Genomic DNA, 23,254 nt, shown 5'->3' with positions numbered 1-23,254 from the left:
GGTTGTAATTGTGGCCAGTGTTAATTAGATGAAGTTAATTGGGAACACTGGTTGTTGGGGAAGTCTCTACGGCAGAAAGAGGACCTGGTGATTAATATAATTTGAAGAATGGGTCATGTGATCGCCACAGCCACAAATGGTAATATTTACTCAGCTAGCTGTTCCCCCGGTTCATTAATTTGCTTTACACTTTAATTTCCTTTTCAATCAGATATTGTTAACCAATAACCTCACATTGTGTAATTTGAAATTAATTTCTTTCAACTTAGCCTCAACAATTAAACACAGTGGTGTTACATATGCAATTTTCGTTTATTAATTTCCTTGTCATTGAGGCTGTCGGAAGACGTCTTTCCTTGTTGAGCAAAAGGTGTTTCATGTGTCGATATTGTACAGCCCTTTTTTATTTTATGTTCCCTTGTGTCATTGTGTCAGGTTAAATTTCTCAGGCTTGTTTAGTTCGTATTACTTTGACTATAGTCCTATAGTTACACTCTAGAAATCACTGGGATAGGACTCTGGCAACTGTGTCAGTCTGAAAGGTAAAAGACGCACCGGGTATAAGATAAGGCCCCATGACTGTCTGAGGGTTTAACACCTCCGTTCTTCTAAGAGATGTCACATGCGGTTTCTAAAATTCCCATCAATTTTGTAGATCCCCTTCCCAATAATCTGTCTCCTTATTAAGGTAACCTGGAATTGTGATGAAAAAGAAAAAATACCACCTACATCCAGATGACAAAATAACTCAATATAACAAGAACAGATGTGAGTATAATAAGATAAGATCAATGAAGGAAAGATCCTGATAGAACATATAATAACAGCAGATGATCTCACGAGAGAAGATGCAATGGGAAAATCTGTCTTTATTACAAAGAAACCTGATACAATGTTGTTGTGTAGAAGAATCCAATCCCTCACCAGCACCATACTATCAAGGTAAACTCTCTCGGTGATGTTTGTGAAGTAATGAGGTGTTTTGTTTGCTCAGTAATAAAAGGTATTATAATATCCAGTTAACATGGATTACAACACATATGTTTACAGTACCAGCGATGATTATTTCCTTTGTGCAGCAGAGAGGTAAGAGTGCTGGAGTGCATACTAAACAGGCTGAGCTCTGAGGTCTCGCCCACAGCGCTGCTCACACTAAACAGTTTAGTGAAACAAAGCAATTATGTGATTTTTATTTTCATTTTCTGACAAGGCCCAAGTGCCATTCCTGGTACTTATGCTGTGATATTAATAAATATGAAATGTAAAGCTAATTACAAACTGTCAGTACTTTAAGGTGGGAGAGTTGTACATGGCCATGGTTATAAAATGTCACCTCCTTCAAGGCAAATGCTCTTCACAACTCCCACACACCACAACATGTCTTTCTTGGCATGGAAAGGTCAGCAACTGCTGTACCTTCACTTCGACTCTCTGAGGACTGGTGGATTCATTTTAAATAACATTGTCCCTGTTGCTATTGTCACCGGTGATCATGAACATCACTACTGGATTAACAATAGATAATAGTTGAACTTTAGCTGGTGTATGCTGACATTACATTAGACAGAAACAAGGTTGGTAAATGAGTCAACTCTTTTTTGCTTCACCAATAACATAATTGATGGTGAATCAATTCACATGTTCTGCGATTGTTGTAAACTTGTTTGCTTACGACATGTAGGTTTGGAACCAGATGTGGATAATGTATTGTGTATAGTGCTAACAGAAAGAAAATCAATGAGGAATGGAGGGTAGGTAGATGTACTAGAATACAATTTAGCAAATCTTAGATAACAGTACAATATACACAACACAAAACAATAATGTAACGTACAATGCATAAATTCCCCAGTTATCAATAAATATTAACAGTGAAAGGTTTTGCAAACGGTGGAGTTCTGATGCACCTCCCACTAAAGAGAAGCAGAGTTCTTGGTCAGACAGAGTTGTGAAGTTGTAAAGTGCTGTTGCTGTGGGCAGGATAGATTTCCTGTATTGGTCCTTGTGTCAGAGGAGCTAAACCAGTCTGTTAGAAAAAGTGCTCTGCTGCCCTTCCAGTAATGGTGGAGAGGGTGTTCAGGATTATCCATAATTGATAACAGTTTGTTCGGTGTCCTCCTCTCCACCACAACTTCAAAGGAGTCTGGTTTGCAGCCAATTACAGAGCCGACCTTCTCGATCAATTTTACTCAGGCTGCTGGCGTTGTGGGCTCTATAGCTGCTCCCCCCGCAGACTACAGCGAGGAACGTCAGCTGCTTATTGGATTCGTTAAGAATCTACAGCTCCCTGATATATGTGAGATCTGCACTGTACATAATGTACCATAATGTTAAGTCTAATTTAAGACAGACAAGAACGTGTTGAAATGTTTAATCTCAGCAAAGCTTTTCAATAATGATTTCATGTTCAATGTATCTAAGTGGTATAGTCAGGTAGATGTTAGGAGGTGAGGGAAAGGCAAACATTTTCACTGTTCTCTGTGAAATGTTGAGGACAGGCTGACAGGGAAGGACAAGAATTATGGTCGTACCTGCTTTTGTCAATGCCAATAGATTTTCAATGGCAGGATAGTGAGCGACTAAAACCAAGGCCTCAGAGACATATTGACATGGTCATTAAAGGGCAAATCAAGTGAATTACTGAGTCAAAAATGTCTTTATCAATTTGTGGGAAACTTCTGACATGTGTGTAGCTGCGTGTGTTCATGTCTGTGTTTACCAATGTGTGTTTTGATTTATTACAGAGAGCCTTCGGTTAAAGCCCTTGTGAGTAAGAAGCCTTTATAGCCATAGTTTTAAAATGACCATTCATACTTAGAATCAATTGGGAGTTTGTTTGTCTCCATAGTCACCAAAGTGCTTGCTTATTGTGGGAACTGTTTGGTTTCTCTATAAATGTAACTTATTATGTTATGAACTGAACTAATTACCTTTTTATTATAATACATTCTTCATTTCGCCATAGATTTAGTGTGAAGCACCTTGTCACCTTGTTTAGATAAGTGCTATACAAATAAAGTTATTATTATTATTAGAAATCTGCATGTTTCAATAAATGAATTGGTTAATAACAATCAGTCAATTAAAGGCTCTACAACACGCTTTATGTGGATGAGTAAAGGGGAGTAAAGGGGATGGTTACAAACAATGATAAAAACAATATAAATAACTAGGTGAGTTGCAATGTGATTTATGTATTTAGCTTATATTGTGAGGTGAGGCACTGACAGAGTTCACTTTATTTTAGTGTGGACAGAGGGTGGTATCCAGGGGTTTACCCTTGTTTACGATGTATGGCTTTACCACAAGTCCCTTGTGCCCCATGAAAGGTTAGTTTAGACTTCATGATGATGAAGTGAATATGTTTGTGTTATTCAGGGTTTCATCACGTTACAAACATGCTGTTCTAACTTTTTGAAGGTTGTTGGCTTTTGTCTTTGTTGAAGAACCCGTCTTAATTGCACCTTCCCACTTCTGAAACCAAACATATATATGCTTTACTTAATATGTTCAAATATTGTATATAATATGAAACGGACACTAGGATTTTTTTGGAGTCAAAAAATAGAAGGTTAGAAGGGATTTTTTCTCTTTTGTCTATATTTGAACACTACTGGGCAGCCTACAGGATACAGCACTGATCCCGAGGAAAGCGGGGTTAAACAACTACATGATATCCCACCATCAGTCACGACAGCTGCATCCACTGAGCTGAGCATGGAAATTGTGGCCAGACTAAACACAGTCAACCCCCAGTTGGAACTTCCTGGCTTACTGACAAGAAGCTAGCAGTGCTCCATGGTCGCCTGGCAGCACACATGAGTAAGCTGCTAACAACAGACACTCACCCAGACTGGCTAACACAGGGCAGTAAAATATTGATCATGAAGAATCCCCACAAGGGTATAACACATTTGAAATAAAGGCACCATAGCTGCTGAGTTGAGAAGGCAAACGAGTCAACACATGAGCAAAGCTCAGAGGGGCATTGGAGGCAACACCAGAGGGTTGCAGCTACTGGTCAACTGACCCTTCCTGGTGCACAAGTGTCTTTTCTAGTTTCAGATAAACACAGTTGTCGTTTTCCCATCTAGCGGCGACACTGTGATGCACTTGTGCCCATGTGATCACCAGTGGTGTAAAGTAACGGAGTAGAAGTACTTCGTTAAAGTACTTAAGTAGTTTTTTTGAGGATCTATACTTTCCTTGAGTATTTTTATTCATCAGGACTTCTACTTTTAGTCCACTACATTTAAAATAAAAAATATATACTTTTACTCCGTTACATTTTCATTGAACACCTCGTTACTCGTTACAAATTAAAATCTGAATATAATTATAATTGTCTCTCATCGCGATTGGATTATCCGGACTGTGCGTGAACCGACGGTGTCTCGCGAGGATAACTTGAGGGCGGCACGGGAGATAAGCAGTTAGCCGTCAACCCGACTACACCGGAGTAAACCACCATGGCTACCTCATCCACTTCATCTATCGCTGATGCTGAAGACACCGCCGAAGAATTAAATCAACCACACCCGTGGCCGTATCTCGCGAACATGTTTGCCTTCGTGGGGATACAAGATGCATCCTATCGAATGAAGTGCCTCTTGTGTCTACCGAGGGAGCAGATACAGCTGAGCATTTTACTTAACATGCTTAACTTGCGTGTCTACAAAGTAGACACGTGCATGCGCGTCCAGGTATGGTCCAAGCGGAGGCGTGCATACACAAATTGTTGTTTGGATTGCATGTAGCTCATAATTGTTATAGTTCACTACATTTACAGCTATTTGTAGAGTATATTCTTTCTGCTGAATCTATGTATATTCTGTATGTCCATTGTCTGAGTGCAGTTGGTAATTTATTCTCCCATTTATATTCTCTGGCTGCAACATATAGTTGCATATCCTACCTCAGTAACCTAGGAAAGATGCAATTCTATTTATATACAATGTAATATATTCATCTGCCGATATCATTGATAATAACTGTTTACCCTACCCTACTAGTTTAGTGTCAAAATTTCTGCTGTGAAAGGGATATTAAAATGTATTAACAATAACATTCATGTTTAAACAAACTGTAGGCTGCCTGTCATTGTAATAACTGCTGTGTGATGAGCATCAAACTGATATTTTTCTCTTCTTTTTTTGATGTAGAGAAAGCATGCAAATCATAAAACCAAATACGAGGAGCTGACGGCACTGAAAAGAAACGGGCTTTGGAAAATGGGACTTCCACCCTCAAACAGACCACATTGGTGAATGCCAGATCCATCTCTCAAAGCTCAATAGACAAAGCTGTGGTGAAGTTTGTTGTCAGAGGGCTCCAGCCATTTTCTACAGTGGAAAATCAAGCCTTTAGAGACTTTGTCACAGATCTACAGCCTAATGCTAAATTCATCTCAAGGGCCACCCTGCGTTCGAGGATTAAAGCTGTCGCCAAGCAAATGAAAATATTGGTATCTGAGGCCATGAGGGCTGTGGATCACATCGCCACCACTACAGACTGCTGGTCAGTCAGAAGAAGGAGCTTTATTGGTGTGACTGCCCACTGGGTGGACCCTGACAGCCTAACCAGAAAATCAGCAGCCCTGGCCTGTAGACATTTGAGAGGTTCCCATACCTTTGATGTTTTGGCCACTGCACTCAATGATATCCATTCAGAATATGGAATCAGGAACAAAATTGTGAGAACAACCACCGACAACGGTTCCAACTTCCTAAAGGCTTTCAACGTTTTCGGGGAGGAGACAAACAACAATGAAGTCTGCGGTGATGCAGAACCAGGGGAGGAAGAAGAGAATGAGGGTGATGAAGGAGTGGAGTTTGCTGAAGTGTCAGAGATCCTAAATCAGAATGATGGCTCGGAATTTGAGCTCCCAAAGCATCAACGCTGTGCCTGTCATCTGCTCAATTTGGTCTCTACAGTCGATGCTGAAAAAGCAACTGCCAACGATGCATACAAAAAACTGCATCGCTCAGCATTCAGCAAGTGTCATGGACTCTGGAATAAATGTGGGCGATCCACTCTAGCAGCTGAAGCAGTGGAAGACCTCTGCTCCATCCAGCTGCTACGTCCAAATGCCACCCGGTGGACCTCACTGTTTATGGCTGTGGAAAGGCTGCTCAAGATTCTGAAAGACAAGGGAGAGACAGCTTTGAGAGCTGTCTGCACAGAATTGAAGGTTCCAATGTAAATTGGGATTATGTGTGAATTTGAATTTATAGTAATGCTTATGTCATGGCTTTGGTGAATGTCCCTTGTTTGTTACCTATTACAGCAACACCTACATTTATATATTGTTCTTGACCCCTTAGAAAAAATCCGGCAAATGTAGTGATCCCTAAGGGGAAATTACTTATCCACTTTTGATCCATCATTACAAATCCTGTTCAGCTTTCAACAACCTATCTACTACTGCAACTCCAGTAGTGGTAAAAACATTTTATTGCCCCAATAAACTGAACCACAATAGGAACCGGTAGACAACCCCAGAATTGGCTACATGATTTACTTTAAAACCTTAGCCTAAAACCTTATAGATTAATAAGCTATTGATTATTTGGATAAAATATTTATGCAGCGTGGTAAAACACTGATGTTTTGTTTTTTCCGAACAGGTTCAATCCAGTTGAACTCACTTTCCTAACTGAGTATGTCACCACCATGAGCCCAGTCGCCCAGGCCATCAACATTCTTCAGGCCGAAACGAATGTCCAGATGGGATGGCTGCTTCTGACTATTACCCTGTTGAGTTCAAAACTGGAGAAAGCCAAGCTCCATCTAAAGTACTGCAAGCCGTTGGTTGAAGCCTTACAAGTGGGGATAAACAAGCACTTTGGCCACATGTCAACAGACCCTGAATTGGTTGCCGCTGCTATTCTCCTCCCTAAATTTAGAACTGCATGGACAAAAGATATTGCTACAATCAGAATCGGTAAGACAAATGAAGATGATAAATGTTGACATTTGTAAAGGAAAATAATATGTGAGTGTACATGAAATCAGGGTTAATGGTATTTCAGCTGTACTAATTCTATTTTGACCCTCCCTGTATTTCAGGAATGGACTACATCAAGGAGCAGATCGCGGATCCTTCATTGTCAGGAGAAGCCACCAGATCCAGCTCATCTGATAAAGGGAGACTTCTTCTCTTCGCTGAAGAGCTCTCACGTTACTCAAGACAGCTCCAAGCAACTAGATGGATACCTGGCCCTTACAGCAGATCAGATGGATGTACTGAAGACGTTCCCTGCTGTCTGCAAGTTGTCTGTTAAGCTGAACACACCTCTGCCTGCCTCTGCAGCCTGTGAACGACTGTTTAGCTATGCAGGACTTGTCTTCAGCCCTCGAAGAGCTCGGCTGGATTCGCGCAATTTTGAGAAGATGAACCACAAGTTTGTTGACTTTTAATAAAGCACTATGACAAATTAAAGTCATTATAGGCATTTCACCATGCAATTACACAACCCAAACCTCTACCAAAGTTTAACCACTGCATTGAGTTTTTAGGTCTGCTTATTTCAAAATTATAAACTTTGGTATAGGTTTGGGTTGTGTAGTTGCATGGTGAAACAGGTTTCAAAATCAGACCTTATCAATCACTGTAAATACAAACAAAAAGGAAAAAAACACTGTTGGGTTTTGTAATTTTATGCATTGTCAGTTCATGTTCTACAAGTGTCGCTTTAAGTCCTGTTATATGGCATGGTTGTCATGGCACGGTAACAATACAACCCGACATTTTTTGTTTAAAGTGGTTAAAGTTCTTTGTTAGAAAGTAAGAAAATGTTATTTAATATTTATTTTAAGTTTCATCACTTCCAATTTCACTTGTTCATGTATGAGTTCTATATTATTTTATAAATAATAATTGAAATCAGTTGAAATAAAGCCTGAATAGAACAATTTCGGTTGTTTTGTTTCTGTGTAGGCCTACTATAAAAAGCACTTTACATTTTTAATTTGATACTTGTACTTTTACTTTTGATACTTAAGTACATTTCAACACCAGATACTTTTGATACTTAAGTACATTTAATATGAGCTACTTTAAGACTTTTACTCAAGTCATTTTCTGACTGGTGACTTTTACTTTTACCAAAGTCACTTTCAGGGAAGATATCTGTACTTTTACTCAAGTAAGGCTTTCAAGTACTTTGTACACCACTGGTGATCACATCATCACCACAACTTTTCCAGTTCTATTCTATTAACCATCCAACAAACTTACAATACAGTTCACATTCTCTCATTCACTCACACACATTCATACGGTCCTTTTGATACATATTAGTCGACCTTCTAATTAGTGGATAACATGATCAAACTCATGAGCCATATCCCCTACAAACTGTGTGCCTGATAATAGGTATCCACCAAGGAACAAGTGCACCTGGCTTTTAGGGATTGGTTATGGTATATTATGCCCAAAACACACCCACAATTACTAAAAGATTAGTTTCAACCCCTTTGAACCATTTGCGTGATGCAGGGACCTTCTTTCCTTAATATCCAACAAACACATTGGACATGTCTTAATGCACTGTAGACCATGAGCTTAGGTAATTAAAATAGAGCCCCAAGATTAAAACAAACCAACCAACCACAAGAAATAGTGCTACTCAATTCCCTACATAAACAGTGCTTGGCACAACCAGGATAACAGCGGAACCATCAAGGACTCAGCTTTAAAATACATCTTTGGGAGACAACTTCAATGTCATCGCACAAGTCACCATCAAAAGTGTTGCATATGCAAAGATGATGCACTGTCCCCACAGCTGTTCTGCATAGGCCTAGGCCTGAACCCCCTCAGCATCTGGCTGAGGGGGTTGCATGATATAAATGCCTTCAGCTATCACAGATTTGTCACCAGTAACTGCCTCAGGTTGTTGCTCTTTGAGTTTCCCACTGGTGGACTACTCCTTTTCTGACTGTCAGTCACCCCACCCCCTTGAAACACAACAATACTCACAAACACATATTTTAGTGTGAATTCTTCTAATACAGTTTTCCAGCAGTATTGAATTTGAATAAAGCTTTTGTTTTTTTAATAATTTGACTGGAATACTAAAAATCTAAATAAATGAACACATGGATTCTGTCTTATTCAAGGTCAAAACTTGTGTGCTGCAGATCCTCAGGTTATTTTTGCTTCATCCTGGAGGGTGGATAGAACAAGATGGTCTTCAATAAAGTCAAGATTAGTTTCTACAGTATAAATATCTGATGGTGTCCACAGAAGACTTACACAACCTGACTATGTGTAAAGCAAACAATCACAACTTAGTTACTTGTGAATTTGTCAAAATTATAATAACAATCTTTAAGAGTAATGCAGTTATAAAATACGAGAGGCACTTTTCAGTGTACTTTGGTGGATGTATGCTCCACAGACTCACTGCATAACAATTATCCCACACAAAAACATGTATGATCACAGTAAATTGGATGACATTGCCCACAGGGACACAACTAATCCTCAGCATTTCCATTTATCAGCTGTGGGCAGAAGCTGCTCTCGGTGGATCACGGCCCATCACGTCTAACAGTGTTTGAAAAGCTGTCGACCTGTTTCCCAACAAAACAAAACCCTCTCACACGCTGTCTCTCTCTCCATTAATATCATCTTTTAAGGCCATTGGCCGGTTTGTAATGCCTCTAAAACATATTCAATTTGATCATAATTAAGAATAGATTATCTATCCAGCTAAACACAATTCATCATTATCATCATTCCGACCTTTGAGGGGTTTGAACAATCTGAGGCAGAGATCCATAACTCCTTGCGACACCACAATAATTTGTTTACAGCCACATCTATTTGGTATACCATCCTTCAATCAATAGTAGTAAATCTAAACTCCATTTTGCTGCACATTTTTCCTCTCTGGAGAAAAGAAACACTTTCTTTGGAATGGAGCAACACAGGCCTCAGGAATTGCACGAATATTTATCTGAAGCTCATGGTCTCACAAGTTGGAATTTGATTATATCAGATTGTTAATTGTAAACAGAGTGGAGTATAGCAGGGCAGTCCATTTGGCACTGATGGATTAAGATAAGAGAAGTGATGGTGTCATAACTGGAGATAATCAACTGATTCATTAAGATAAAAGGGAGAATGATAGCTAGAAGGGATCTTTTCCACAGCAGTTTCCCACAGCTTGTTCACAATCTCGCTCATTAAAAGGAAATGAAACTGCAATCTGTTCTATCTGTTTGGCGTTTCAGTATTAAACCTACTGGATGTTGACAGACTGTCATCAAGCTGCCAAACATCCAGTGGATCTAGGTACAGAAACCTGGCAGCTGCCAACCCAGAGAGCAGCACAGAGCCAAGTAGACTTCCACTGGATTACAAGTGTTGTATCTGCTTTCAACATGCTACCCTTATAATGAGGAACTTTACTGCAAAATTAGCAAATATAACATATAACTTGGAACCTTCTTTTTGTGTATTTCTGAACTGAGCCTGCTTGAATGCGTCTCACACCATCGCTGCATCAAACATGAACGTATTAACCTGGGTAATTATTCTCAGCTAATTTTAGTGATCGGCTGTACTTAGAGCAGTTCTGTTATCAAAATGTCTACTGTAATAAGATGTGTTACAAAGAAGACCTGGTTTCTATCATCAATGATGAAAACTGAAGTCTTCATTAATGCTTCACTTTGATATAAATAAAAAAACGTACCTGCAGATCAGTTATCATTTTCTTGCCATCTGCAGGTCAGTATTCTGACTTTTCATTCAAAGCTGACTGGTAAAAAGTAACTTACTTGTTTTGAATAAAACTTTAGGATTGTCTGTGTGTTCTGCAAAAGAGCAAAAACAAAATCTCCTGCAGCCCTGAGAACATTTTAAAAGACCCATTATTAAGGAGCTTTCTGTAAAATTGTTGACTTCTGATATCTCCAAAGAAGATATCAGAAGTCTTTATACCTGTTACGATTTTCTCATGTGTTCTTCTTTTGAAGTAGTCATGATTTATCTGTTTGGTTCTTTTGTTGAATGGCCTTTTGTTGTGTTTGGTTTTTTGATTTGTATTCCTGTTCTTTGCTCCTTGAGTTATATTATGTATTTTTCTGTTCTTCCTCATTCAATTATTCCCTTTTAGATTTTTGTAACTAACCCTTCTGTCACATTTCAGGGCACTTTATTCCCCGTCTTTCTTTGTTTTCCCTCCCTCCCAACTTGTAACACTTTAACTCATTAACTCACTATTTAAACACTGTGATCGGCCTTTCTGTGTCCCAAAACATTTTGTCTCATAAAAGAACATTTGTTTGTCCTTGAGATTGCCATTAGCTTTTGGATTCTCACCTTTCTCTAGGCGCAACGATATCAGATTCCCATGGCCACATTCAAACAGTGTCACAGAGTGGTATCAGATGTCATATTGTTTAAATGGGGTTAAAGGAAACATTTTCATTGCACACTGTTACACTACTATTTGTGGCACATGTCAAACTATGAGTCAGAGTTCAATCCTTGGCTCAGTCATTAACATCTGAAAACGGTCTCATGCCTGTGTGAAGTGGGCGTGAATGTCAGATGTTGGAATGTTTGAGAAACAGCTTGAAACAAATCTCCCATAGCTGATGTACAGAAGGTGTGTGTTGGGTGGGGGTGGGGGATTCTGATGATATGCAACCATCCAAACAGCAGGGGATAAAGCCTTCAATGAGCATGTGCTGTGGTGCATCTTTTAGCCTTATTTCCAGTTTTTATATGGTTTAAACTTAATTGCAATAAATGGCCCGTATACTGGAGCATCTATGTTTGGACTGTTAGAACGTGACCTCGGCCTACTTGCTTGTCCAGTAATGTGTATCTGATGATTTTTGTACTGAATTTCCTGAGTTTAACAAACCAGCAACACATATCTCCAGGTGTGTGGATGTAGAAACAGAGCTTGTAGACACATTTCTTGAAGAGAGATCAAGCACGGCAATAGTATAAAGCCCTGGGGATGTTGTAAATGCAGGCTTTTCACCCGGCCTCAAAGTATGGCCACTTAGAGCAGGTATAAACATTTTTTTCCTTTAAGCAAAACACAATTTGTCATCTTTAGGGCTGTTGGCAGGTGTATTTTTCCTCTTTAAACAAAGTCAGGATAGTATGTTCCCAGTCGTAAGTGCTGAGCCCCAAACTAAACACAAACATTTCAGAAAGATATTGGTCTTCCAATCTACGTCTTAATAAGAGGAGGTTTGCAAAAATGTTGAGCTATTTGTTTGTATTTGTATTTCATGGTGTTCCTGTATTTTTTTATGTGATGTCTGGATGTACTGTAAATACCACCATCAAACATCGGATTCAATTATATGAGCAGTGTAGGTGGTTATTTTATCTTGCTGAAGTTTAAATCCGAAGCCGCTCTTCATCTGCTGTTTGTTTGCCACTGCGTACTGTATAGTACAGAGTTCCTGTCTGAGCCACGATGATGGAGATAATGAGGAGCCAGATGATGGATGGATGCAGGAATGGATGGATGGATTGATTGATTGAGGTATGAGACCCAACTGTGTGTATCTTTTGAAAGCTAATAATACCAAAATCAATACGTGCCACAAGGCTCATACCAGGTGTTAGAGAAGAGACAGATAACTCTATGAGGATGCATGTGGAGCCAGATCTTTGTCTTCCTCAATCCCCTTCCATTCCTCCCATCTCCTCTCAGCATTTGGACTGCTGTTGTTAGTATTTACCCAGACGGTGCTCTGGCTGAGCTCCGCAGGCTCCACAGCCATCTAATTGCCTGTCACATGAAAAGCTTTGTCTTTTGTCACTGCGGATCAAGTGCAGATCGATATTGCCAGCAGAGAGTGAGACGTGTGTGTATGTGTGTGTGTGTTATTTTGCGTGCGTGTGAGGGGGTGACAAATGAGTTTGAATACCTGCGAGGAAAGGGAAGCTTTGAAGGATGCAACGGCATTAGTGTCATCTTGTTTCCTGGCGTGCACAGGAGAGGGGGCTTATGCGCACAAGAGAGTCAACACAGAATACCCTGACATACGCAGTCTAGCATATACACGCCGTGACACACTGTCTTGCAGCACTGCCAAGTGCAGGGTTAAAAAGTGGGTGGACTCTAGCTGGAAAACCTCATTAAGTTTTAATTCCTTTCTGTATCCTATTTCTATAATGGGGAATTGATTTTTACTTAGCGCACTGGACCAGAAATAATTCTATTTCAAATCATATTACTCTCCTCTATTTGTCTTTGTGTGGGTAGGGTGGCGTGCATGTGTGTGTGTGTGTCTTCGTTTTCCCACATTTAGCACAGATGCTGATGTTTTCTGTTAATCCCTTTGAAGCAAGAGACAGTGTGCCTTTTTTTTTTTTTTTTAGCACATACACACCATTTGCTTTAATGGATGCACACTTGCAAAAGCTTCGATGGAGTATACATAACCTTAATACCTTCCGTATTAAAACATATCAGCTAGTTCTTTGAAGAATGACAACATGTCATTATTGAGTATTACCAGCATGTCATTTTCTTCGCATGATGATATCAAGGTAATTCCAAGCAATTCAAACTTTCCAAGATGAAGTTCTTTACATAGTGTTGTCAGACAACATCGGCTTATTGATTTAACTGCACCGGACCCGGAAATAAAACCTCTGCATTGTTGTTGGAGCGAGTTGGTTTTCTCTGTGGCTCAACTTGTGTGCGTTGCCTCCACCACTGCCTCACTTTGGTGGAAAGCTAGCAGGTGAGATTGCATGGCACAGAGACAACAATCAGTGTAGGAGCCAAATTAACCTTTATATTGACTCTTATGCTATATTTCTTTATTAGTACATGCATGTGTGTGTATGTAAGAATGAATGAGTGAGACTATGTCCGTAGGTGTATTCCTGTTTTTACCCCCACCTAGAGGACACCTGAATGGGACCTGAGAGGCTGACGGTGGAGCCCAAGGGGGATAGGCCTTAGGAGCCAGCAGCCAGAGCATCTGGGCGTGGCTAAGGAAGGCAACAGTTTTTTGACCGTGTGCTGTGACGTTTGCCAGGAGAACTGTGCTCTACGAAAGACTCTTTAGTTTAATATCATTTAGTTTACTTCCACCAACTTGTAATCCACCTTTCTGCAATAAACAGTCAAAGGGACCAACTGGACTTACCTCTATTCCTCATCTTTTCTACACACGTCAAAACCAAAATCTAGCTCAGCCTTGGATGGATGTACTTGGAAAAAAGCAACATTGGATGGAACTGGATACTGGAACAAAGGAAGTTCAAGTGTGAATTCTAGTGCATGTGCCACTCTGGAGTGATAGATGGCCAAGATTGAATCCAAGTGAATCCGCAGCAATCGTTATGTTTATGAAGAAACTTTGAAAGGAATCTTGTTTATTGGCATTGTGTGCGTTGCAAAAATCCTTTCACTAGCCGCTTGTCAGATACTTTGCTGTCATGATTGTTTGCTCACGACAGCCTTGCTTTCTAGCGTCCTCCATTGTTGTAGAAAAGCAACATAACATTACTAGCTTACACAAACATACATACAGTGCCTCTAGCGGCTGTACTTTTTCTACGAGGGGCAATTTGGGATTCACTTTCTTGCCCAAGGACACTTGCAGATGGGGAAGACTGAGAACGAACCGCTGGAAGGATGACCACTCTACACCCTAGCCACAGCAGCTCATGTGGCCGTTCCCAGGTTAGTCAAAGCAAATTAAAGCAGATGGTAAAATTGTTGCGCACCCGATCTGTTGCAAACATCCTTTCATCAATTTTCCATAAGGTGCTTTTTCGTTGTGTGCTCAGGGTACTATAAGTGACATAGTATCGACAATGCTTACCGTATATGTATTAAAGTGGCACTGCTTACGGGTATGATGAAGAGGATCACTGACACAATCAATCTTGATAGAGTTAAGGAGGCTTCCAGCTCCTCATCAGACATTTACTCCATGTGGGTGTGAAACTCTCCACAGGCTGCAGCTCCGGCCCAGGAGTCTTCACTTGGTTCAGTTACTAAGACGACTAATAGGCCGCTATTCTGGCACATCATATTATGATCGATTGGGATTCATACTGTGCTGTTATATCAAATTCACAGTGATGATGAGCCTTTATTCCAAGTGAAGAATAGCTGCTCTGTTTTATTTCTCCTTTGACATTCAAAACAGCCCTGGTTATTGTTATAGTATATCCTGAAATCATTTTCTTCTCGGTGCTGCAGATTCTGCTTTCTCAACTTAACTTTCTCCCTCCCTCGCAAACCTATTTGTCTTGTATTTCCCTCACCCGCTCTACCAGCCTCTCTTGCTCCATCTCCCACGAAACCAGACGCTCTTATTAAAGCTGAACTCCTCCAAGGCCTCTGTATTTTCCTCCCCCTGCTTTCACCTTGCCCTGATCTGCTCCTACAGCATTCTCTCTGCTGCCCAATTTTACCAACCTGCGTTTCTCAGTTCCACCTTTGGTGCAGAGATCCTTCTCTGGGAATCCCGAAGCAATAATACAGCGACAGAGGCAAAGGCAATAATCAGATCTAATGCACTCGCTGATCTGACTTCCCTAACCCCCCTTATTCCTTAATTTATTAAACATAGGAAAAAAGACTGGATTGAGGAATTGAATGTGTGTGTGGCTCCCGAGATGCTTTCAGGAGATATATTGTTTATTGCTTTGGGTTTTTACCTGGCATCTGGCCCTCAATCTGTTTTTTAAAAAAGTAGCACTTTGAGGATTTTTTGAGAGAACATATAGCTTTTGACTTAGCTATTGATTTCATTAGGTCAATTTACCACCTGCTTGGGCAGCTGTTTTATGCCTTATTCCAGGATGTCTGAAAAATAATAATGATTGTGATAATAATAATCAGCAATTAAATGTAAAAACATTGATTAACAGCCTTGACTCAAGGACTTGAACTGACTATTTGCAATGGAGTGATGTTGAAAAAAGATCAACTGAAAAAAATTCTATTCTCACTTTGTTTATCTGATTTAAACTGAGAACATGTCAGAGCTTAACTGAAAGCTTATGGTGGAAGAAAAATACTTAATATATTTCAAACTATAGTAAATACACTTTCATCTTGTACATATAAATACTTTCTAAATTAATCTTGATATATCAGGACATCCATTTCCTTCTCAACGCCTTTCCTATAAAACAGCAAGGAGTTTTGCCTCCGTAATGACCAAGATTTACTGGAGATGCATCAAGCTGCATCTAAATGTGTCTACAAGGACTTCACTATTCACCTGAGCTGTTAGTCATTACAGCAGTTTCTCTGTAATGGCGATGAAATGTTGGCGTTTCCACTGAAGCACTGAATATTAAATTCTCAATAATAATTGTGAAATGCAGTCTTACAGCTAGGAGCGCGATAAAATACAAACACCTGGAAATGTACGACACAGGTGGAGAAATTGTTAATCAAACGTTTTTTAGGAAAACAAATCTTTGCAATCTTTTAAGGAGTTAGTTTTTATATTTCAGTTGTATTTCTGTCTACTTCCTGTTATGTGTTTCGCGTAGCTTAACATAAAGTATAGATGGGAGAAACTGCTTGGCTAATAATACTGTAACCAATGTGTTTGGTGCAACCCCAGTAAAAGTAGGATTTATTTATGGTGTACCTAATAACCTGGCAACTAAGTGTATGCCATAGTTCCTGAAACAAATTAATCCGTGAACTAGCTAAATGAAAATTACATTTTTATTTTTGTGGGGCAGGGGCTCGTAAAATGTTACGATAAAGTGCACACTAAACAAATAACGTTGGTTGACTTGAACTTAACCTGGAGAGAAAATAATGGTGAAGAGTCAATGTGTAAAGTAACTGGACGAGCCTACAGAGAGCTAGAAAAGTTTAAACCTGTAGAATATTGACTGTGCAGACTAGTGGTCATAAATAGTAGGGGCAAATGGACACTGTGGCAGAATAGCAGTGTACTCTGGGTTGAAACATGTCATTTTCACAATTTTTCTTTTCATGCTATTAAAACAATTTGAGTTTATTTGAATTACACACATGCTGTGGCTGAGGGGGTAGAGCTGTCATAGGCAGTTCAATCCCCAGTTTTCCCCATCTGTATGCCGAAGTCTCCTTGGGCAAGATGCTGAACCCCGAATTGCCCCTCATAGAACAACAAAATGCTTTTAATAGATGCACTGTATGAATGTGTGTGTGAATTTAGTGAATGTAAAAATATACTATAAAGAGCTTTGAGTGGTCATCAAGACTAGAACAGCACTTTATAACTACAAAACCATTTACCATTACCATTTACACACACACACACAGGCACCCAGTAAGTGGTACAGGGGAGTAAGCAGCCCGGCAGCATCAAACTGGACCAAAGTGACATTTTCAGTCTGTTAACATGCTGTTTAATGTGTTGCAACTGAGCGGCTAATTAGCGGTCTAGCCTGCAAACTGGCTTTCATCGAGCTCTTGTCCCTGGTGAATATTTGTTGGAGGCTCGTTCAATGAGCCAAGGTGCGAGACAATATTAAACAGGATTGACACTAGACGAAAAGCAGTATTATTGTCACAGTGAACCTCTACGGACAGGCCTAATCCCCTGCTGTAACCAACTGTTTCCATGATGTTACCTCGGCGTTCGCCAGTGAAGACAAGGTGGGTCTATCGGCGTTTGCGGACCTTAAGGGGGATTTGGAGAACAAAGGAGAGAGCCGCGGGGGGGCTCGCTGAGCCTCGCGGACCGATCGCGACGTGTGATCTAATTAGCATATGAATCGGAGTCCAGCCGCTGGCTAGAACCTCTCTCTACTCACCATTGGAGGAAACCACAGACCCTTGAAACTAATGTCACTCGTGATTGGTTGGTAGAAGTGTTGCTATTGGTCACCTTATGGGTCATTGCAGTGCACACGTGGGGTCACAGCATTCCGCACGTGGGGTAAGCCCCTCCCACACAATATTTATAATAAAAATGTATATATTAATATTTATTATTATTTATAAGTAAGCCTTTACCAAAAGCACTGCAGTTAATTAAAACTAAACATTCATGTGATGCTTGATGTTATAGGTGAACATATTGTACAGGGAACAAATGTGAACAAGGTATATGTGGAGTGAAAGCTTTATTTACATACAGCAAAAATATTGTACAAAAACTCAGATGAGGCTTGAAATGTTTCTCTGCAGCCTCTGGGTCATGACTTCTTTGTGGGACTCTTCTCCAGTGTGTAGACGTCTGTGGTGTGTAGCTGTGAGATCAGTGTAGCTTCCAGTCTTATATGAAGTGTGGGACACAGGTCGGTGCACTCCTGGCTGTGGAAGGATGGATCCATGTCATCTGTCCCGCTTCAATCAGCTGTAAACACATTCAGTAAAATTAGCACAGTTCAATTACAACATACACCTTTACATGTAACTGGAAAATTATTTAATGAATATAACCTTACCCTCTTTCTTCTCCGACAACTCCTCAATGCTGATGTAAGGTCTGGTCGGATCATACTGGCTCATAGTGTGTCTTTGTACGTCATGGACAGGCAGCTGGAAAACAACACATGTAACATGACTTTATTATTAATAAACGGAAATAGCCGCGCTGCATCACCGTTGGAAGATCCACAGCAAAAAAACACCAAAACAATTCATAAACAGTTACTTACATTCAATGGCTTCCTTTTCTGCACTTTAAATCCGGACTTTCAGCGTCTCAGCCTAACGCCTCTTTGTTTGTGTGTGTGTGTGCGTGTGTGTGTGTGTGGGGGGGGGGGGGCTGAGGCTGTGAAAACATACAGAAAAAAGTCACGTTGATGAAAAAACTTAACGAGAACAAACTGTTACATCTAAGTAATTCATACATATTTACACATGCACTAGATCTGCTCCAGCACTCGATGCTGTATTCGTATTTAAGCAACTTTCTCGCTATCCCAAAGAGTGGCGGACATGCTTTCAGATGTACCAGTTAGCTTAGTGGTTAGCATGGCGGCTCTAGCTCACCGTAACTCAGGGACTGTGCGCCCGTCTTCTCCGCCTCGACTCGTCCACACCGGGCCCGCGGCTCTGCCTCCACACGCACTCATCTTCTCCTCCAGGGAACAGCGTCGTGTCGACTTCAGCAAGTTATTTACCCCGAAGACAGAGTCACTCGTACGGGACAAGCTAAACACGACCCGCTTCCTGTCTGCGGGACACTCGACGCTGCTGCACGGCGTTTACGAGGCTCTGATTGGACGAGTCCATCAGCTGATGACGCGAGCGGGTGACGTGAGCAGCGGTTAATTCATATGGGATAAGTATTTGACTGAGGCCAGGTTTATTTTTTGTGGTGTTTAGTACATTTACACACATGATTCACGCTGTTCTGTGTTCGTAACCTTATAGTTGAATGCACTTATCGTAAGTCGCTTTGGATAAAAGTGTTGACTGTTTTAATGGAATACTGAGAAAGTTTAATAACAACAATGAGACAATTGAAGTTCAAATTATGAAGGAATTTAAGCTCTATATTGTGTCTCCTTTATATTTAAAATAATAATCAAACTGAGTGGAGATGTATGTTGTATCCAAACAGCCGGCTGCTGTGTTTTGTCACTGTGCAGTCCATGGGGGATTAAATATTACTATTTTTATTATTAAATCATTAAATCAATGAATGTTTCATAGCAATTTTGAAAGTAGTGGTGAAAAGGTACCATTTATAATTCATGGAACAGCTTAGTTTGCCATTGACATGTGAATTTGATGCCAGTATTTTGGGAGGACAGATATTTTTATGGAAAGCCAGTAGAAGTTTGGAGCTTACAGGACACAGATGATCATACCCAGCATCATTTATTTGCTGGTAGAGGTGTGGTTTACACTTCCTCTGTGCATTTAACCAGCACAATTGAAAAAGTGACTGTAATCATGCCACTCTGTACAGTTGTTGAGATTTAGGATTGGATGACAATAAAAATTTGAAATAAAGTGCATTGTTTCATTTCTTTTGACTGCATTGACCTTTGTTCGTGGTATACAATATAATTCATTATAGCACACTTACTTACTTAAGAACAATTTAAAATTTCAGGTTTAATATTTATTTTAAGCCTGGTTTACTCAGCCAGATAGTTTGTTGGTGCCTCTTACACATTGGTGTTATCTGCTCTCAGGGAAACTGATTTGCATTTGTGAAGCTCAGAGCATTGTCATTTGCATGTGAAAGCGTCCTCTAGGAGTTGGAGCAGGGGGGGTCAAATCTCAACAGCTCACAGGCTTGACAACTGCAGGAACCCTGAGCGTTTCCTTTGCTGCCTGCAGATACGTGTGAAAGTCGTTAACCGAAGGATGTGCCAACACTTCTCTGCGACACAGATTGACACAAACGCTTCTTTTCATGCAGTGTGAGACATTAACAGGAGTGGCTCAGGTGTACATTAACTGCTTCATACAAGAGGACTCCATGAAGACAGATGCCCTGCTTCCTTTCAATTAATGTGAAACTTACAGGAAACCTTCATGAAAACAGAAAAAAAAATCGGACATATAAATGTCTGCTTTCCACGTGTGAGCTGTAGCAGATAATAATAACAATGTCAGTTGGGCTTTAAAGTGGTCACAGGATTATTGACATTCATATTACCATTACTTAAAGCAAATGCATTAACTGTGCCAATAAAAAGGTCCTCTTCCAGGGAAACGTCCCTCTCAGCCTGTCTTCACTGTGATGGATGGTGATCAGTCAGACTTTTTGTAGCAGCCGTGATCCATTGCTAAACAAATCTGTACAGATTGAGAGATGAGTGAGACCAGAAACAAAATGGAAAGAGAGTACTGGTGTATCATTAATCCCATCAGTATTTCAACAACTGATGCTACCTCTCTGGTCACCAGCCAATACTCCTCATAGTTTGCTGGCCCCAGTTTCAAGCATTGCATTACTCCTCGAGCTGTGCTTCTCCACAAGGCAGTTTGGCTAAACATCATGTGCCAGATTCATTTAGATATTGACAAGTAGGATCTCTATATTTTGTTTTGTTGGCTTGGTTGTCATTATCTTAAACTTCGGCAAAAAGCACAATAAATTCAATAAACAGCTAAGATCGTATGGTACATGTTCAAAGAGATGCTGGGGCCTTTACCTCTGCTCCACAAGCAACCTGGCATTTATGTAGAAGGGGGTTATGTCAAACTATAGTTCTTAGAGATTTGGTAATCATTTCCTGTATTTCTCTTTTATATTACCACTAACACACAATTGCATTTTGTTCCATTACCAGCAATGATTACATGCATGACTGAGATACAAATTCATCACCAGTGTAATATCAGTAAGATAAAACTACATTGTTATTTGTCAGGAGTGAAACAGAATCCGGGAGCACATGTTAGAATTTTCTAAATACAGGAAATAAAGGAAATTGAACCTCTGAACATGATGAGACAATTTTTGTCAAATACATTTTCAGATTCAGAAAATTCACTCATGTAAACATATGCAATTATACAATAGACACACTCTCTTATTATAATATCTCTGTATAAGAGTGCGTAAATTTAGGACACCTGACCATGCATCTGCAAATACCTGTAGAAAACACAATCAGCACATTTGTTGAAGTCAACAACTAACAAAGGCTGTACCTAAAAGTTCATCAAGTTAAATCAAATTCAAACACCACACCTAAATGTTGTATTTAAAGTGACCAGACAGTGACCAGACTTGCTTTATTGGAGGACTTAGCAAATTTAGTGGTTCAAATTTTCTACGTGACTTCTTCCCACAGGAAGGAATGAGTGAATTTGAAATACCACTGCCAGGTACTCCCACTTTCCCAGAAACCCGCTCCCAATTTAGAAAGGCCAAAGGTGCACAAAGTTAATCAAAGTGCACACACAGGTCAGCCATACACAAGCCCATTCCAGAGACAAATTGCCCAACAGTGCCATATTTAACAAGCATTAATTTCTCCTACTGGTAAGTGGATCACTTTTACAGGTCCTGACGCAGACATGCAGAAGCAGTGGTATTGAGGGTTTTTCCCGTCATCACAGGAATACCCAGCATCACCAGAACCACATATTTTACACACATAGCAATAGAATCACCCAGTCAGTATTGGGGACTTTATATATGTTAAGAGCAATGGATTCCCCTTGGGGAAAGAACAGGTTATCTATAATGCATATTCAAATTTTCTGAATGTGATTTATAACCAGTCATTGTGCAGAATAGCGTGGCAGGACTTTGACTTCAACAAGCTGCTGTTGGAAATTGTTGGCTCATTGGTCAGTGCCCAGTTTGAATTACACACATACCACTCAGAGCCTGGCAACTTAACCTTGTGAATAATTGCAGGGGACTGAGGACATGCCCTCAAACCCTGGCTGATTACTCCTGTAGCAAATCCCACAACTCCACAGGAGCATAAATACAACTGAGCACATGACTGCACAAGAAGCACAGTGCAGGATAGGATTGCTGAAGGGATGCTGGCTGTCTCTCTGTCGGGGGAAGCAATCCTCAATACCAGCCTGACAAGGTTAGCATGCTCCCTAGCCATTATGCTGCAGAGATTAAATGGATATTTCGCACAATAAGAAAAATGCAATTTCGTCGAAGTATGCTAAATTTTGTAAGCGTGCAGTGTGTTGCATAGCCCTGCCGTTAAGAAGGGGTGAGGGGTGTCCTACCTCTGGGCTGTGCACGGCCTCTGAGGCAGTAGGCCCTGGAAGGATATCAGATGGATGGATGGGTGGATGGATGGATTGATGGATAGAAGATATCCTTTTTTGTTTTATAATAAAACAGCATTGTCTGACGTAGCTGTTACGTGTCATCGCTGATAAGCAACATGGCAAATGTCGAGAAACTAAAGGTGGACATGTGGAATGTTGTGTTTTTTCAGAGATACCAATAGTTGTTTTTGTTAAGTCAGACAAGATGGTATGATTTATTTTAATGGATAAACATGGATGCAGGGATTTGGCCTCACTAATAGCCTACACGAGTGGTTCCCAAACTTTTTACAGTCCCGTACCCCTTCAGACATTCAATCTCCAGCTAAGTACCCCCCCCCCCCCCCAACTAAAGGAAATGATAAACAAACAAGGAGGTTGAACTAACTCCCTCAGGGGTTTAACGGGAATAACTATTTAACTCAAACAAGTCAAAACAGATGAAAACCAAGATACTCAGCGTCAAATGCTGAAAGAACACAAACTAACAATGTTTAACTAAGGACATAAATAAACTAAACAGTGTGCAGAAGTGTGTGCATTGAATTTGAAAAAAGGAGCGTGGCCGG

General features: G+C 40.3%; 1 long non-coding RNA gene across 1 annotated transcript; it reads right to left on the bottom strand.

Moving 5' to 3' along the window:
* Positions 1-18,074: 18,074 nt before the first annotated feature.
* Positions 18,075-18,739, bottom strand: LOC133011939 (uncharacterized). The gene is made up of 3 exons (XR_009680782.1): positions 18,629-18,739; positions 18,416-18,509; positions 18,075-18,324 (listed from the first exon to the last, which is right to left on the bottom strand). It is a non-coding gene; the product is annotated as an uncharacterized LOC133011939 (long non-coding RNA).
* Between the last annotated feature and the right edge of the window lie 4,515 nt (positions 18,740-23,254).

The sequence above is a fragment of the Limanda limanda genome, chromosome 10 (genome assembly GCF_963576545.1).
Source record: "Limanda limanda chromosome 10, fLimLim1.1, whole genome shotgun sequence".
NCBI lineage: Eukaryota > Metazoa > Chordata > Actinopteri > Pleuronectiformes > Pleuronectidae > Limanda > Limanda limanda.
The sequence above is the reverse complement of the archived record's forward strand: the minus strand, read 5'-3'. Positions and strand labels throughout refer to the sequence as shown.